Raw genomic sequence first — 18,745 nt, forward strand, 5'->3', positions numbered from 1 at the left:
TAACCAAAAGCACAAAAATATGTCACTAACTCTTTTTGTTTTGAAGTTCAAGTGATCATGTGCTCCACAATGCTCCTAGGAGGCTCCTAAGCCCAATGCAATGGCTAGATGAAGTTGAGAAAAAGCATGAAAATGGTCCACACAACTACTAATCACCATATATGTCTCCCAAGTATCTCAATTTTCCAATTTGGTCAAGATAACCCAAGGGGCTTGAAGATTGTTTCCCAAGGAAACCCTAATTTCACTATGCTTTAACTGTGCCTTGCCAATGAAGCAATCTGAACCTATGACCAAATTTAATCAAGGTAAGTTCTTTAATTTATCATTTTCTGCATATGTGAGCCTATTTGAGGACCCTCAATCATTTATTCATCAAGATTGGAAGTTTGACCTTGAAAAGATGACCAGTCAAGTCATTTGACTAAGCTGAGGATCAATGAGATATAATTTTTGATGTGTTTATCAAATGAAGATCACCCAAAAATAAAAAATATTTCTAAGAACCATATTAACAACTTTCATGTTCGTCAAAAATCCATTTGAATCTTGTAAGGTCATCATTCATTTCAAAACATTATAGGTCATTTTGACTGAAACCCTAATTTTGGGTCAACTTATCAAGGGCATAACTTCCTCAATTTTTGTGATTTTGAGGTGAGACCAAATGAATTGGAAGTCTTGAGATGTCTACTTTAAATGTTATGTTTGACGAAATTTCATAATCCTAAAATAAATACATGTGATAATGAAAAACATTATAGGTCATCTTGGACCTAATTCATTGAATTTGGAAAAGTACCCAACTTCAAATGCCCATAACTTTGTCATATAAAATCCAAATGATGCAAACGTTGAGTATATATTGACTACCTTGAAAAGATCTACAACTTTGAAGTTGAATATTTTTTCACTTGAGGCTTGTATCATGAAGACAGAGGGGCTTGATTAAGCTTACTTTTGGGTGAACTTTTTCAAAATGATTTGAACATGTTTTGTACTGGAATTTTCCTAACCAGTTTTGATCAATTTGCACATGCCAAATGATTTTTTGCCCAACATGACTTTTGTTCCTTATTTCAAGAGATTTCCAACCATTACTAACAATAGTCCTTGGGGTCTACCATTTGGGAGTTTCTAATTTCTTTTCATTAATGTGCACTCTTGATATTTTATGCTAAAACTTGGTATGCAAGCATTTCCCACTTCATGTGCATGTCCAAATGCCTTCTAGGTGAACTCAGCAAGTTGCTTCATCCATCCTTGGGCCTTCCACACGTCCGAAAAGGCTCATGCAATCTAAAATTCAAATCCCATGCACATGAACAAAGTGTGTGATCATCCATATTCAACTATAATTAAGCACCTCATGAGCTTCATTTCACAACCTTTTGGAGATCCCATATGCTGCTGCACTGAAACCATATCCCTCACTAAAGGAATCAATCACTTTCTTCCATATTTTCGAGTTGAAATTCAACAACATTAGTTGAGTTTTAAAGCCAGATTCCTTAGCCAATCATTTTCATTACATTCAAGGATCAAAGAGGAGCAAAGATCTTGGAGAATTCGTGGCCAGAAACTCATCAATTTGAAGGTATCAACTCAAACTTTTTGGATCTGAAACTCCTAATTCAATGTAGTTTTCTTGTGTTTTGGTGGTTCTCTGAAGTCCTCATACTTTAGGCAAGACTTTGATGCATTCAATTTGCCATTTCATGAACAATCCGCATGGACACCATGATTTTCGCCTTCACCTTTCTCTCAATATAGGAAGAGTGAGAGAAATCTAATGGTACAGTGATGATCTACATCACACGAGCTTCATTTCCATGTCCTTGTTTCTAATTTTTGTTAAGTTTCATTTTCCTGCAACTTTGGCCGGTGTTTGTGTGTCTGGCCGGAGAAGACGGTGGTTTCCACCACCACCACCACATGTGTTACTCCCTGGCCCTTGGATCTTGCTTCCATGATCTAATCGTGTGCATCCGTTTTAATTACTTCATTTAATTCATGATGTGGCGCGGTTGACTCAAGTGTATTGTGTGTCCTCAGATCCAAGCCATACATCCTTGCCACGTCAATTAATGAACTAGATCATGTGGCTCAGGCTTTTTCGCTTATTTCTTTTTTCTTTTTATTTTCTGTTGATTCATTTCATTTTCAAAAATTCATAAAAAATTCATTTGAAGTCAGAAAAATATGAGACCAACTTTGAAAATTTTCTTGAAAAATCTAGTTTCATATTATGATTTTTAATTATTTTTGTGACTTCATTTGATATTTTTTTACGAATTACTTGGTTTTTAATGATTTTAATTCATTTTAAAATACTTTCTGACTTTTAAAAAATACAAAAATATTTTCGTAGCATCTATGGATCATGATAAGTCAATGAAAAATAGTCTCAACAATTTCTTGTTTGTTTTGAGATTATTTGAGATTTTAATTCATATTATGCTATTTTTGGTTGTTTTTAATTGATTTTAATTACTTTCTGATTTCAAAAATTTGTGAGAAATTAGTCAAAGTTTGTTTGACTATGTTGAACCTATGAGAATTTAATTGGACTCATTGAAGTTGTTTTGAATTGAATTTAAGGTTCAACTTTGTTTGTTTATTTTTATTTGTATTTTCTTTTAATTCAAAAAATACCAAAAAAATATCATTGACTCCTTGACTTGTTATATTCATTTCTCTTTTGTTAGGTGTTGATTGAGGTTAAATTGATTCAACTTTGATCAAATTCATTGGATCTTGTGGTTTGAAATCCTTAAGGATCATCACCTAGAAAGATGAATGAATTTGATCAAGGATGAGTTATCCCTTGATCAATTGGGATTGGTTGTTGACTTCTTACCCCTTCCATTTCATCTCCATCCCTTTCTTTCCCTTAATGGCCAATGAGTTAAAGTCTTGAGGTTGGTCTTGACAAATGAGAAGTTTAATCTTCTTTAATCCAAACCAAACTCAACTTGATCCATGATCAAGTGAGTTATTTTGTATCAAAGATAGGTTGCTTTTTGGTCAAGCAAATAACCAAAGGTCAATACAAGGCCCTTCCCCTTTTGTTTGGCATGACAAGTTTATGGAGCTTGGCTTACTAGTCATGACCTCTAACTTGTGTTCTTTTCCTATATTCTTATTGACCGGCCTCAGATAGGTGTGACTACTACATTAGTCGACTTACGATTGCTTAACAAAACACTACATTGTCTCATGACAAGCTAACATAACTCTACTAACTACTAACTTTAATTTGAGCTTTTACATTCTTGCCATTTACTTTTAATGTCATTTATTTCTTACTCATTATTCATCTTGATTTTCATCTTTGCTCACTTGAGCACATATTTTACGTTTATGCCATTTTTATTTTGCTAATTTGAGCCCATTATTGTATATAAATATATTGTTATTTTGTGTTTTTTGTGTTTGTTTTGATGTGAAACAAAATGCAAAAGGAGAAAGGACTTAGAATTAGGATTTACCCATGCTTAAAGGAGTTCAAGAGCAACTAGGCCTCATGCCTTTAGAATGCAAAATTTATTGAAGAGCAACTACGCCTTATGTCTTTAGAATGCTAAAATTAAAAGTTGATCTCAAAGGACTTTTCCTCAAACTTATTCTTTGTCCATTCTCTTTATTGTGTTGTGAGCTTTTTGATGTGTGCTTTTTGTGTGATAGGGATCCCATCCTAAGATTGTGAAAAGAGGACCATTGTCATGAGTAGCCAAGTTAAGAGCCAAGCCAAATGGAGATCCTAGGAGCTTGAATTTAAATTATTGATTGCTTGTTTGTGGGCTAAATCCAAAGGAAAGGAGCATCTTGAGTCATCTCTATGACTCCAAGAAAAGGAACTCCAAGGGTTTTCTCTCCCCTCTTATCTTTGTATGCTTTAGGAATAGCCCTTCTCTCTTCTCCCCACTCTAACCAAGCCAAAAATCATTTTTAAACTTTGACATTATTTCAAATTAGAAACCTAGGCCTTAAGCCTTTGACTTTTCAAAACCATTTTCATAAATACTCATTGTGAATAAACTTTAATCCAACTTTGACCTCATTTTGTAAATAAATCTAACTTGTAAGTATAGCCCATTTCAAGTTGTTTTTGTGGTTCCAATGGCCACTTGTTAAAACCTTTTCAAAATCATTAGTCATAGGTTTGAGTTATCATAGTGGTTGATGTAAATCTCACCTCATCCTTAGTGTTGGATGATAAGCCTTCCATGCTTATTATAGGGTTAACCCCTCACTAGAATGTTGAAGCCTTCCTCACATGGTAGATTGTTGGTTTAGGTTGAGTTTTCTCCCTTTGACAACAAAAGACCTTAAGGCTTTTGGTTAAAATCAATTCACCAATCTTTGAAATTTTTACCCCGAACTACGAGGTTTTGATCCTCCTTTGTGATGGTACGTAGGTAATGGGTTCATCCATTCAAACAACAAAATTTGTAAATATAATCTATTCTCTTCTCATCCCTCCAATCTTTTGCACAAATCTTTTCACAAATACCAACCTACAACACATATTTGCAAAAAGGGTTCCCTTAGAGTACTAAGGATGTTTTGGGTGCGTAAAACCTTCCCATTTCATAACCAACCCCCTTACCTAGATCTCTGACATTTTTATTAGTTTTTGATTTGAAAAACTTCTTACTTGGCTTTTGTTCGCTTTTTAGCCTTTCCTTTGGACAAATAAAAGTGCGGTGGCGACTCGAATTGTATGTTGACTTTTGGTTTAGTCAATAAACCTAAAGGTAACGAAAACCCCGTTACATTAGGGTTTAAGACCCTTTAATGCAAGAAGATAAATCAAGATATGATTTACATTGGCTATAGATATCATATATGGATCCCCATGGTCTTCACATATCATTTTAATCAAGAAATCATTAAGAGTTTGAATCTTGTTTTCCGTGGAAGCCCTAATTAATCTGGGTATATTGTATGACTTCCTTAGTAAGTTTCTTCATCATTTGATCATTCCTCTTTGCATGCTTCCATGTAATGACTTCAGCATCAATTGCACATGAACCGGAGATTGATTGCATCACACTAGAAAAACTTTCAAGGAACTGAGTTATTAATTGCAAATATTTTCAGACCATGGATTACGGACGAAGGAACACTAAGAAGTACAGTTTCAGATGTCCCTACTTGAAAGAGTTAAGGAAGCTAGCATATTTAGTATTAGATCCCTTGAACTTCAAACAACACCATGGGAAACTTCTTTCTATCTTATTTGCTGATGTGGTTGAAGGACTCTTGAGTGTGTTGGTTCAGTTTTATGACCCTCTCTACCGTTGCTTCACTTTTCCCAATTATCAGCTTGTGCCTATATTGGAGGAGTATGCCCATCTCTTGGGGATACCTGTATCTAAAAAAGTTCCTTTTAGTGGATTGGAAGAGATTCCCATATCTCATTGATAACACTGAAATTTACCGTATTTTCGACTCCGATTTCACATGCATTCTAGTTGTTTTATTGCTATTTTGTTGTGTTATTACTATGTTTTTCTTTGTTTTCTGGTTTTTACTTTAATCGGAGCCCCGATCGAGAAAAGGAGCGAAAAAGAGCCAAAAACCCTAAAATTCAGCATTTTGTACTTATGGCTTCCCCCATGGCTGGCGCCATAGACCTTGCCATGACGTGTCCAAGCTCAACTTCTCTCAATTGCCACGTTCCCCACTACTTCCACTAAGGCGCCTCAGAATGGTCTTGTGGCGGGCGCCATGGTCTTGTGGCGGGCGCCACAAGAGGAAAAGTTTTCCCTCCCATTTTCAAGTTGAAGGGCATCCTTGTCATTTCCATCTTTTTACTTGCTTATAAATAGAAACTCAAAATCACTTTTTCAATCATCCAAACTTAGAACAGAGGCAAACTCAGAGCAACTTTGTTTCACTTAGGCATATATTCAGTATTTTAAAGTGGTAATCGCTTCGCATTGGAGTGTTACCACAATTGTGTAATCAAGTCTGTGATAGAGTCTGTAATCGAGTTTGGAGCACTTTGGAAGGAAGTTAATCCTACCGCCATTTTCATTTCCGCTTTGCAATTTACTCAACCCTCCGATTGGAGCAGGTTTTTATTACTTTGCCTTTACTTTATTTATCTTCTCGCACTCGTTTTACTTAATTTATTTCCCGCACTCGCTTTACTTTATTTATTTCTCGCACTCGCTTTACTTTTATTTATTTACCGCACTCGCTTTACTTTTATTTATTACCCGCACTCGCACTACTTTTATTTAAATTAATGCACTTTTACTTTACCTTGTCTAACTAAATTTATAAGGTTAGAATGTAAGGATCGTAATTGAACCGATAATCCGTACAATTGTTCGTAGAAACACTTAAGGGCTATTTTAACTTTGAACTTAAGTTTTCCAGCACTTAATTTCCGTTGGGTAAGATCGAAAGCCGTCCAACGTCTATTTAAACTTAATTGTTTTTAACTATTTCAAAAACAGCGAAAGCGCTTTGTTTAGTTCATTAGGAGTTTTTAACTTAAGAAGAAAAGAGATTTTAAAACTATTTTCGGACGCGTTTATAAGTTTAGAGTCTGGTTCGTTAGAACCTCTTTTGGTTAAGAAATCCAGGTTATAATACTTTTCAACTTAGTCAAGATACTATATTTCTTAAAAATAGGTTTACTACTCTAACGTAATGCGCGCCTTTTTATAAGTGATAATAAGAGGGTTTGATTAGGGAGTACAACTCGGTTCTGAATACGCGAAAGCGACAGTTCCCGTTAAATTAGTTCTTTTCAAAGTAGGAAACATTACCCATAAGTAGTTCTATTAGCAAGTACTTGGATTATTAATTGATTACGTGAATTACATTCGACCCTGTCTTTATTAATTAAACTTTATTCAACACTTTAATTTCCATTGCACACTCTAAAAACACCTATTTTGATTGCCTTTGATAAACACCATAACAACAGATAACGATAGATTGAAACTTGGTCTCTGTGGATTCGACAATCTCTTATATTACTCTGACACGTTCGTACACTTACGAAAAGCACACATCAAGTTTTTGGCGCCGTTGTCGGGGACCAATTTCGTCAAATTTCATTTCCCTATTGTTATATCGTTTAGACTTAGGCTATTTCCCGCCGGTCAATGCGAAGAACTCGCAGCACCAGAAGTTTAAGCTTAGTATACCCTATGGCGAAACCTGAACGTTACGCTCGCGCACGTTTGTTCTTTCATAGAATTAAGAGAGCTATGGCCGAAGATCAAAACCAAAGACCTCTTAAAGATTTCGCTCAACCATCCAATGAAGAACCTAGTTCTAGTATAGTAAACCCAACCATCCCAGCTAATAATTTTGAACTTAAACCTTCCCTGTTGCAACTAGTGTAACAGAGACAATTCGCAGGTCTCGCTACTGAGAACCCAAACCAACATTTAAAAATATTTCTTCAATTAGCAGACACTTTTAAAACCAACGGAGCTTCTCCTGAGGCAATACGTTTAAGATTATTCCCTTTTTCCCTCAGAGATAAAGCCCTATCATGGTTAGATTCCCTTCCACCCAATTCCATTACGACTTGGGATAACCTTAGAAGAGTTTTTATTGCTAGATATTTCCCCCCGAGTAAAAGCGCCGTTCTTCGAAATCATATAACTAGATTTACCCAGAACCAAGGAGAATCGCTGTTCGAAGCTTGGGAGAGATATAAAGAGTTGTTACGAGCATGCCCACATCATGGTTTAGAAAATTGGTTAATCATTCAAACCTTCTATAATGGACTTCACTATAACACTAAGATGACCATCGACGCTGCCGCAGGCGGTGCTCTGACGAACAAACCTTACCCTGAAGCTAGTGCCCTCATCGAAGATATGGCTCAAAACCATCAATCATGGGGAGTCGAACGAGCGACAGTTGAGAAGAAGGAAGCCCAAGGAGGATTGCATGAACTAAGCTCTATAGACATGATGCAAGCTAAAATGGACGCATTAGCCCTTAAGGTCGAGCATATGTGCATAAACCCGAATATTGTAGCCGTAGTTTCGTCGGATTGTGAGATATGTGGAACCAAAGGACACCAATCTGCAGAATGCAGTCTATTAAACGAAACCCACTCTGAGTAAGTGAACTACACCCAAGGGAACCCATATTCGAATACCTATAACCCTGGATGGAGGAATCACCCGAACTTCTCCTATAAAAACAATAACCCAATCCAAAATAATGCACTCCCGAGACCTAGTTATCAAGCCCCTAGATCAAATCAACCTATGCAACCTATACCACCAAAGTCGAGCCTTGAGAAAATTATGGAAAATTTTATCACCGCTCAAACCCAACAAAACAAGGAGTTCATGAACCAGAACATTCATGTTAACAAATTGATTACTCAGTTAGGAACCAAGGTTGACCAAATAGTTACTCATACCAAGATTCTTGAAATCCAGATCTCTAAGGTAGCTTTAAACCAAGCCCCTCAGACTACGCATGGAGGACAATTCCCTGGACAACCTCAACAAAATCCGAGAGGACAAACCAATGCCATTACCCTACGAAGTGGGAACGCTTATGATGAGCCACCAAACCCTAGATTGAGTGAACCCGAAACTTCTAAGGAATGTACCAAACCCCCGAACGAAGTAAAGGAACCAGAGGAACCTGAAAACCAGGAAGGTCGAGAAAAAGGAGAAGAACCTAAAGACAAAACTTACGTACCACCCCCGCCATATAAACCACCTATACCATATCCGCAAAGACTCAAACAAACCCAGATCAATAAACAGTATCAAAAATTTATTAAAGTTATAGAAAAACTTCATGTAGAAATCCCTTTCACAGAAGCCATCACCCAAATACCTTCTTATGCAAAGTTTCTCAAAGACATCCTTACCAACAAACGTAGACTTGACGATCCGAAGCCTTTGGAATGTAATGCTATCTCCGAGGACAAATTAGCAAAGAAAGATAAAGACCCTGGAAATTTCTCCATTCCTTGCCTTTTGGGTAATCATGTCATCGAAAAAGCTTTTCTAGACTTAGGAGCTAGTGTGAGCCTAATGCCTTTAGCAGTTTCTGAGAGGTTAAACTTAGGAGAATTACAGCCCACTAAGATGTCACTTCAGTTAGCCGATAGATCTGTTAAATATCCGATAGGCATTTTAGAAGATGTTCCTGTTAGGATAGGTCAGTTATTTATCCCTACTGATTTTGTTGTCATGGACATCAAAGAGGACAATGATATACCAATCCTTCTAGGTAGACCATTCTTATCGACTGCAGGAGCCATAGTAGATGTCAAAAAAGGAAAGTTGACATTTGAGGTAGGTGACGAGAAAATAGAATTTATACTTTCGAAATTTCTTATGGTACCTGTGATGGGAGAGGCGTGTTATGCCTTAGATATCATTGATGAATGTGTTAGAGAATTAGAACAAGAAGAAATCATAAAAACAATTAAGCTACCATCAACTCTCATAAGGGAAGATGATGACTTTAAGAAACCCTACATCGATGATAACCTTTACGAATGTTTATCCCTTACTCTAGATCCTATGCCATGCCCTAAGAAACCAACCTTAGAACTTAAGGAACTGCATATGAACCTGAGATATGAGTTCCTCGATGAAAAGATGAACCGTCCAGTTATAGTCAGTGCTACCTTGAGCCAAGAGGAAATGAACCAACTTTTAGACGTTTTACGACGATATGCTTCAGCCTTAGGATATAATATCTCTGACCTGAAAGGTATAAGCCCATACGTATGCATGCATCGGATTTCGCTTGAAGAAGATTCAAAACCCTCCAGGGAACATCAGAGAAGAATAAACCCTATAATGAGTGATGTTGTTAAAAAGGAAGTTCTTAAGTTACTTGAGGCAGGTATAATCTATCAGACCTCGGATAGTAAGTGGGTGAGCCCTGTGCATGTAGTACCTAAAAAGGGAGGCATCATAGTCGTGCAAAATGATAAAGGCAAACATGTAGCAAAACGGTTAGAAGGAGGATGGCGGATGTGTATAGATTATAGAAAATTAAATAAAGCAACCAGGAAGGATCATTTCCCTTTACCATTTATAGACCAAATGTTGGAGCGTCTAGCCAGACACTCTTACTTCTGCTATCTAGATGGATACTCTGGATTCTTCCAAATACCTATCCACCCCGAAGATCAAGAAAAAACTACCTTTACATGCCCTTATGGAACTTTTGCCTATAGACGAATGCCATTCGGCCTCTGTAATGCCCCAGCTAATTTCCAACGCTGCATGATGTCAACCTTTGTAGATTACCTAGAAGGTATCATAGAAGTGTTTATGGATGATTTCTCGGTTTGCGGATTTGATTTCCACAATTGTCTTGCTAACCTCGAGAAAATCCTGGAGAGATGCGTGGAGGTGAACCTCGTGCTAAACTGGGAAAAATGTCATTTCATGGTAACCGAAGGAATAGTTTTAGGACATATAGTTTCTGAAAAAGGTATAGAGGTAGATAAAGCTAAAATAGAAGTTATAGAAAACCTAAAACCACCAAAAACCATCAGAGAAGTCCGAAGCTTTCTTGGACACGCTGGATTCTACCGGCGTTTTATTAAGGACTTCTCCAAAATAACCAAACCTTTAACTGGACTTTTAATGAAAGATGCTGAATTCATTTTTGATGAAAAATGTAATGACGCATTTAATCTTTTAAAGCAAGCATTAATCTCAACACCCATTATGAAACCACCTGATTGGTCAGAACCTTTTGAGATTATGTGCGATGCTAGTGATTATGCAGTTGGAGCCGTTCTAGGACAAAGGAAAGATAAAAAATTACATGAAATTTATTATGCCAGTAGAACCCTAGATGTTGCCCAACTTAACTACGCAACAACTGAAAAAGAATTACTCGCTGTAGTTTTCGTTATAGACAAATTTAGATCTTATTTAGTAGGAGCAAAAATTATAGTTTACACCGATCATGCTGCCATTCGTTACCTATTAAGTAAAAAAGATGCCAATCCCAGGTTACTCCGATGGATTCTATTACTACAAGAGTTTGATTTAGACATAAGAGATAAAAAAAGGCACTGAAAATGTAGTAGCCAATCACCTTTCTAGGCTAGAACATCTAAAACCAGAACTAGTACCCATAAATGATGATTTTGCATATGATAGATTGATAGCTAGAGCAGAAACCATCGAAGATAATAACCTAAGCCCTCATGAGCATCCCCAAAATTCCTTAGCAATAAGTAACGTACCCTGGTATGCAGACTTCGTTAATTACCTAGCTGCTGATATAGTACCCCCTGATCTTGACTACCACCGCAAGAAGAAATTCTTCCACGATGTGAGAAACTTCTTTGGGGACGAACCGCTCCTTTTCAAAAGGGGTAAAGATGGCATTTTTCGCTGTTGCGTTCCAGAAGAAGAGGTAAATAATATTATTGAGCATTGTCATTTTGCACCCTATGGTGGACATGCGAGCACCTCTAAGACATACGCCAAGATTCTTCAAGCTGGCCTATTCTGGCTTACCATGTGGCGTGATGTCTATGCTTGCATTGTCAAATGTGATAGATGCCAACGCACTGGAAACATTTCAAGGCGTGATGAAATGCCTCTAAGAAACATTCAGGAAGTAGAACTCTTTGACATATGGGGTATAGATTTCATGGGACCTTTCCCACTATCCTTAGAAAACAAGTATATCTTAGTAGCTGTAGACTATGTGTCTAAGTGGATTGAAGTTATAGCTGCACCCACAAACGACACTAGGGTAGTAATCAAACTATTTAAAAACTATATATTCCCTAGATTTGGAACACCACGTTTAGTCATAAGCGATGGAGGATCACACTTCATATCGAGAATATTTGACAAACTTTTAAGAAAATATGGAGTTAGGCATAGAGTAGAAACACCATACCACCCACAAACTAGTGGCCAAGTAGAAGTATCCAATAGGGAGATAAAACAAATCCTAGAGAAAACTGTTTCTATTTCTAGGAGAGACTGGTCTCAGAAGCTTCAAGAAGCATTATGGGCCTATAGAACCGCTTTCAAAACCCCTATAAGAACTACTCCTTATCAACTAGTTTATGGAAAATCCTGTCACTTACCGTTCGAATTAGAGCATAAGGCCTATTGGGCCATTAAAACATTGAATTTAGACTACCTAACCACTGGAGAAAAGCGTACCCTAGACATTCATAAACTAGAAGAGCTTAGGCAATCTGCCTACGAGAATGCAAAAATATATAAAAAGAGAACAAAAGCCTATTACGACAAAAGAATAGTAAAGAAAAACTTCAATATAGGCGATCCTGTTCTCCTTTTCAACTATAGGTTACGAATCTTCCCTAGAAAGCTACGCTCAAGATGGACTGACACCTTCGAAGTATCCAAGATTCTGAGATCCGGAGCCGTAGAAATAAAGAACGAAACCTGCAGTCCATTCATTGTAAATGGACAAAGACTGAAGCTCTACGAAGGAGGAGACATTCCAGCATACTACTCAAGCCACACTCTGATTGATCCACAAATCCCTACTACTACAGGTGTATAAATTCTAATCGTCAAGCTAATGACGTTAAACAAGCGCTGCGTGGGAGGCAACCCATGGTTTTTCTTTCATTTTACTTTTTCGCATTTATTTTATTTTATTTTATTTTATTTTATTTTATTTTACTTTTATTTTGCATCGAGACTAAAAATTTGAATGGTTTGCATTTTCAGGATCACTTTCTTAACTTTTACAGGATGCAGGATTTCGATGATATGCACGTGGCCTATAGAGATAATGCTCAGAGAGAGTGCTACATCGCTCTATATCAGCGCCCTATGGCACCCACACGTTATCCTGATCAGCACTGTATGGAGGCACTGGGTATCGAGCCGAGTATCCGATTCCTTAGCCACCAGCTTCACTGGGACGAGTTTGCTGACAACTTGAGTAACACCTACAGGAACCTGACATTGGAGTTCCTGAGTTCATTCGACTATGACCCATACTCTGGACCAGATGGGTATGCTGCTTTCAGGCTCTTTGGAGTTGAGTACTCTTTCAGCCAGAAAGAGTTCGGTGACCTATTGGACTTCAAGACCACTCCTGATGCTATCCCGGAGACACCTATGGGATATTTTCTGGGTAAGGAGGTGGAGAAGTTATGGAGTGATATATCAGGTGGCGGAAGCCAGGATCCATCTACGCAACTATCTCATGTTATACATAACCCCGCCTTTAGATACTTTCAGATGATATTGGCACATTCCTTCTTGGGAAGACCGGATGCAGAGACATTACTGAGTGAAGAGGAGATCTTCCTACTATTTTGTGCATCCCAATCTCGCCCAGTAGCATGTGGGAACTTTTTGTTATATAGTCTCAGCGGTGTCTCCAGATCTACCGAAGGAGTCATCCATGTGGGCGGGATCATCACGCAGATTGATGTCGCTTTAGGTCTGTCTCGCAAGCTGTCACATCTCCGGATCTACTGTGGGTACACTACTATGGACATCGACTTCTGTTTGACCAGAGGGTTGATGAGGAGAGCCTCTTTCCACCCATGTCAGTTCCGATTGCTGGTCGACAGCGAGGCTATCCATTATTTCACCAGTGTGCATGATCCAGCGAATTGGAGTTATGCTCTAGAGGGCCAGGGAGAGACCATCGAGGAGCCGAGATCACCACCCATTGCTGAGTACACGTCTACATCGCCTTCTCCCAGGATCACTGTTTTCTCTAATAATCTTTCATTGCAGACCCCCGACATCCGCACCCAGATTGCTGAGTGTCGTAGAGAGATCGCAGAGCTTAGACAGGAGGTGGCTGACCTCACTTTACAGATGGGAGTGTCTGATCTCACCCACGCTACCGAAGCCGACTGTTTATATCAGGAGATCGCAGAGCTCAGGCAGAAGGTAGCCATGCTCCGTGGATCCACTCAGGAAGACGACATCCCTACTATATGATCTCACCATTTCATCTTATTTTATCTCTTTTTTATATTTCTCGTATTTACATAACTCATTTTATATTATCGCATTTGGAATATTATATAAACTATGTCTATACATTGATATTTCTACTTTTATCTATATATGTCTTATGTTTGTTTTATTTGCAATTTTTTTATTTTAGTTGTTTATTTATTTATTAGTCTAATATTTAATTTTTGTTTTATTTTATTTTTACTTCTATAAAAATTATGCAAGTCAATGATACTAGGAAAATCACAAGACAAATGCTATTCGGACCCCTCAAAGCCAAAAGACAAAGAGAAGCCTAAGCTAAAGGACCAAAATTCGGCCCAGCCAGATTTTGCCTTGTGGCGCCCGCCATAGACCCTGTGGCGCCCGCCACAGCGTCTGTAAAAGGTCGGGGCAAAACTCCTTTCTTCACCATTTTCACACCTGACAACCTTCCAAACCCATTATTCCACCTTGCAAAAACGTCCTTGAACCCACAAAAAGCTTACACCTTTCTAATCACCACACCGTACAAATCATTTTTCCGATTTCCATTTTCATTTTCATCCGTCGAATTTCGTAAAAATCCAACCTTTTCACATTCCACTTCATCTTCTTCATCACTTTTCAAGAGCTACACAAATGAAGTTTAATGGATTCATTCTTCGAGGAGGGAAACCGGGGGATAGACAAAGAAAAATCATCGAACGGTTGCAAAATCGGGAGATCCTCCCGACAAGGTATGTTGACGAAAACTGTCTCTACACTTTAGGTATCTATCATAGCATATTTCATTTATTAGATGACTTAGGTTTGCATAATTTCTTTTCCAACAAAGAACCCACCTATGAGCGATTGACAATTGAATTCTTGAGTTCCTTAATCTATATTGTCAATCCTAACACTGCTAGCACAGTTGGTACTGTCAGATTTAGAATGTTTGCTGTTGAATATGATTCAGTACCGACGAACTAGCCAGCTTGTTAGGAATCCCTCATGGGGACGGTGCTATTTGTGAGGCCCCTTTGGATTCAGAGTGGTCAGTTGAGGTATTTTCCTTCTGGGAGCGATTATCAAACACTTCCATAAACTCTTTTGAAGGAGTTCTTGCCTCAACTATCCATAACCCGACCATCAGAGTTTTTAGATATCTGTTGGCATGTACTATTTTTGGCTGGGAGAATCCAAATAAGGTTAATGCTAGAGAGCTTCTATTTTTGCAAGGAAGCCTCACAAATAGACGAATTAATTCGGTCCCGTTCATGTTTGCTCATATGACTTTAACTTTGAATAAAGCGGGACCGATTTCTGTTGATGGATTAATTACGTCTATTGCTCGGGCACTTAACCTGAACAATGAGATGGCTACCCTAGACTCCTTACCTCCTCGCACAATTAACCTAAAATTTCTGAGAGACATGAAATTGTGCCGTTTGAGGAGAGAAGAAGGCTATATTCTTATGGTTCATGGTGTAGCCATCCCATCTGTTGTTTTACCTTGCACTAGACGTACAAATGTACGAGATGAAAGGAATTGGACCTACGCTTTAGATGCTCCACCTGTTTTGGGTCCTCTTCCTCCTAACATTCCTGATGAGGCGGGACATGACACTGATGATGAATATGATCGGAGAGACAGATCTCCCGTACCCCATGTGTCCCCCCATCATCCTTCACCACCACACACCGCACCATCTTCTTCTTCTGCAGGTACCACTCCTGACTTTTATATTACGGAGGAGATGTGGCGTGACCACATGGCTAGAGAGCAAAGGCGTGATGACCTACTCTCTACCATCCAACAACAACTGGCGAATAACATGAGCTTCATGCAAGAATCGCAGCGGAGGACAGACAGGTCCTACGACACTGTTCAACAGTCTCTGCAAACGATCACAGATACACAAGCCCGTCAACAACACCACCACCGTCAGCATATTGCACTCATAGAAAACACTCAGGGCTCCATTTTGGATAACCTTCGAGAGGTGAGGACCACTCAGGATGCCCTGCAGGCGAGGATGGATCAGAGAGACCGTCGTCGTACCCAATCCCGTCGTCCACCTCAGGATGGCGAGGGCACCAGTGGTCAGCAATAGGTTGTCAGGTAACTCTTCCCTTATCTTATTTCGAAACATTAGGGATAATGTTCGATTTAAGTGTGGGAGGAGACTCTATCGTCTTTTCTTTATTACCTTTCTCGTCTTTCCTTTATCGTTTTTCTTTGCTGTTTTTAGATAGTTTGTTTATTTTTCCTTTAGTTGTTTACTTTGCTTTTTATTATAATGCATGAGTCTGACGAGTCACCAAATATAATATATCTTTAGTACAATCTGATCTCCCCATACCTTTAGCCCCACCAAAATTTTTTCGCAAAAGAAAACAGTGTTATTCCGAAAGTTTTCAGGTTTTAAAGACATGTTTTGAGTAAGGATGCGGTGACTTGGGAGAACTTTGCGAAACATCAGTATCTGTATTAGCACCATAAGCTTCGTAAATATAGGAATCATTCCCGAAATCGCATATACCATGGCCTTAATCATCCTTTTCGTATAAGTCCTCAGTAGTTTATCTCAACAGTCAGCTCCGGCCTACATATCCTCTACGTAGGGGACCGATGCAAATAAGTGAATGATCCAGCAAAACAAAAAAATAAAAGAAAGCAAAACGGCAACTCCGGTATAGGTGACCCTCACAAAGTCATTTAAACCAAATAATTGTAAAAATTTGCTACAAAAAAAGAAAAAGAAAAAGAAAAAAGAAAAAAAAGAAAAACTTACCCACTCTTAGTTGGTTCAGAGGTATCTGACACTGAACTCGGTAGGGAGGATTACGATCCGATCCCCCACAACTACAGTTGGGTCCAATAAAAGGGTTTACACATATTTATGTGCCAGAAACCCCATGCTCAGATCATAATCACTAACAGGCCACTCTACTATGAAGCATGTACGGATAACGGGCTTAATGTGATTGCGCCTGAATGAAAAGGACACAAAAAGAGATGAAGAGGCAGGCCTAGGTATTGTGGGATAATATGGGTTGGTTAATATAGGAATGAAGTTTATGTCCGTATTTGCGGATTAGTGCCATCATGATACCCTTAGTTCACTCAGTTAGTACCTATCACTGCATCCCGACTTGAAATTAGAATTTTTACTTGAAGCACTCGTTTACACCAGTTTTTCTTTTATGAGCTTTTTAATGTTTTTTTTGAGGACAAACAAAGGTTTAAGTGTGGGAGAGTTTGATAACACTGAAATTTACCGTATTTTCGACTCCGATTTCACATGCATTCTAGTTGTTTTATTGCTATTTTGTTGTGTTATTACTATGTTTTTCTTTGTTTTCAGGTTTTTACTTTAATCGGAGCCCCGATCGAGAAAAGGAGCGAAAAAGAGCCAAAAACCCTAAAATTCAGCATTTTGTACTTGTGGCTTCCCCCATGGCTGGCGCCATAGACCCTGCCATGACGTGTCCAAGCTCAACTTCCCTTAACTGCCACGTTCCCCACTACTTCCACTAAGGCGCCTCAGAATGGTCTTGTGGCGGGCGCCATGGCCTTGTGGCGGGCGCCACAAGAGGAAAAGTTTTCCCTCCCATTTTCAAGTTGAAGGGCATCCTTGTCATTTCCATCTTTTTACTTTCTTATAAATAGAAACTCGAAATCACTTTTTCAATCATCCAAACTTAGAACAGAGGCAAACTCAGAGCAACTTTGTTTCACTTAGGCATATATTCAGTATTTTAAAGTGGTAATCGCTTCGCATTGGAGTGTTACCACAATTGTGTAATCAAGTCTGTGATAGAGTCTGTAATCGAGTTTGGAGCACTTTGGAAGGAAGTTAATCCTGCCGCCATTTTCATTTCCGCTTTGCAATTTACTCAACCCTCCGATTGGAGCAGGTTTTTATTACTTTGCCTTTACTTTATTTATCTTATCGCACTCGCTTTACCTTATTTATTTCCCGCACTCGCTTTACTTTATTTATTTCTCGCACTCGCTTTACTTTATTTATTTCTCGCACTCACTTTACTTTATTTATTTCTCGCACTCGCTTTACTTTATTTATTTCTAGCACTCGCTTTACTTTTATTTATTTCCCGCACTCGCTTTACTTTTATTTATTACCCGCACTCGCACTACTTTTATTTAAATTAATGCACTTTTACTTTACCATATCTAACTAAATTTATAAGGTTAGAATGTAAGGATCGTAATTGAACCGATAATCCGTACAATTGTTTGTAGAAACACTTAAGGGCAATTTTAACTTTGAACTTAATTTTTCCCGCACTTAATTTCCGTTGGGTAAGATCGAAAGCCGTCCAACATCTATTTAAACTTAATTGTTTTTAACTATTTCAAAAACAGCGAAAGCGCTTTGTTTAGTTCATTAGGAGTTTTTAACTTAAGAAGAAAAGAGATTTTAAAACTATTTTCGGACGCGTTTATAAGTTTAGAGTCTGGTTCATTAGAACCTCTTTTGGTTAAGAAATCCAGGTTATAATACTTTTCAACTTAGTCAAGATACTATATTTCTTAAAAATAGGTTTACTACTCTAATGCAATGCGCGCCTTTTTATAAGTGACAATAAGAGGGTTTGATTAGGGAGTACAACTCGGTTCTGAATACGCGAAAGCGACAGTTGCCGTTAAATTAGTTCTTTTCAAAGTAGGAAACATTGCCCATAAGTAGTTCTATTAGCAAGTACTTGGGTTATTAATTGATTACGTGAATTACATTCGACATTGTCTTTATTAATTAAACTTTATTCAACACTTTACTTTCCATTGCACACTCTAA

At 38.2% G+C, this 18,745-nt stretch overlaps 1 non-coding gene across 1 annotated transcript; it reads right to left on the reverse strand.

The window, feature by feature from the left end:
- Positions 1-7,619: 7,619 nt before the first annotated feature.
- On the reverse strand, positions 7,620-7,726 carry LOC127090288 (small nucleolar RNA R71). Its single transcript, XR_007791813.1, has one exon. It is a non-coding gene; the product is annotated as a small nucleolar RNA R71 (small nucleolar RNA).
- Positions 7,727-18,745: the final 11,019 nt, after the last annotated feature.

Source organism: Lathyrus oleraceus, chromosome 5 (assembly GCF_024323335.1).
Source record: "Lathyrus oleraceus cultivar Zhongwan6 chromosome 5, CAAS_Psat_ZW6_1.0, whole genome shotgun sequence".
Taxonomy (NCBI): domain Eukaryota; kingdom Viridiplantae; phylum Streptophyta; class Magnoliopsida; order Fabales; family Fabaceae; genus Lathyrus; species Lathyrus oleraceus.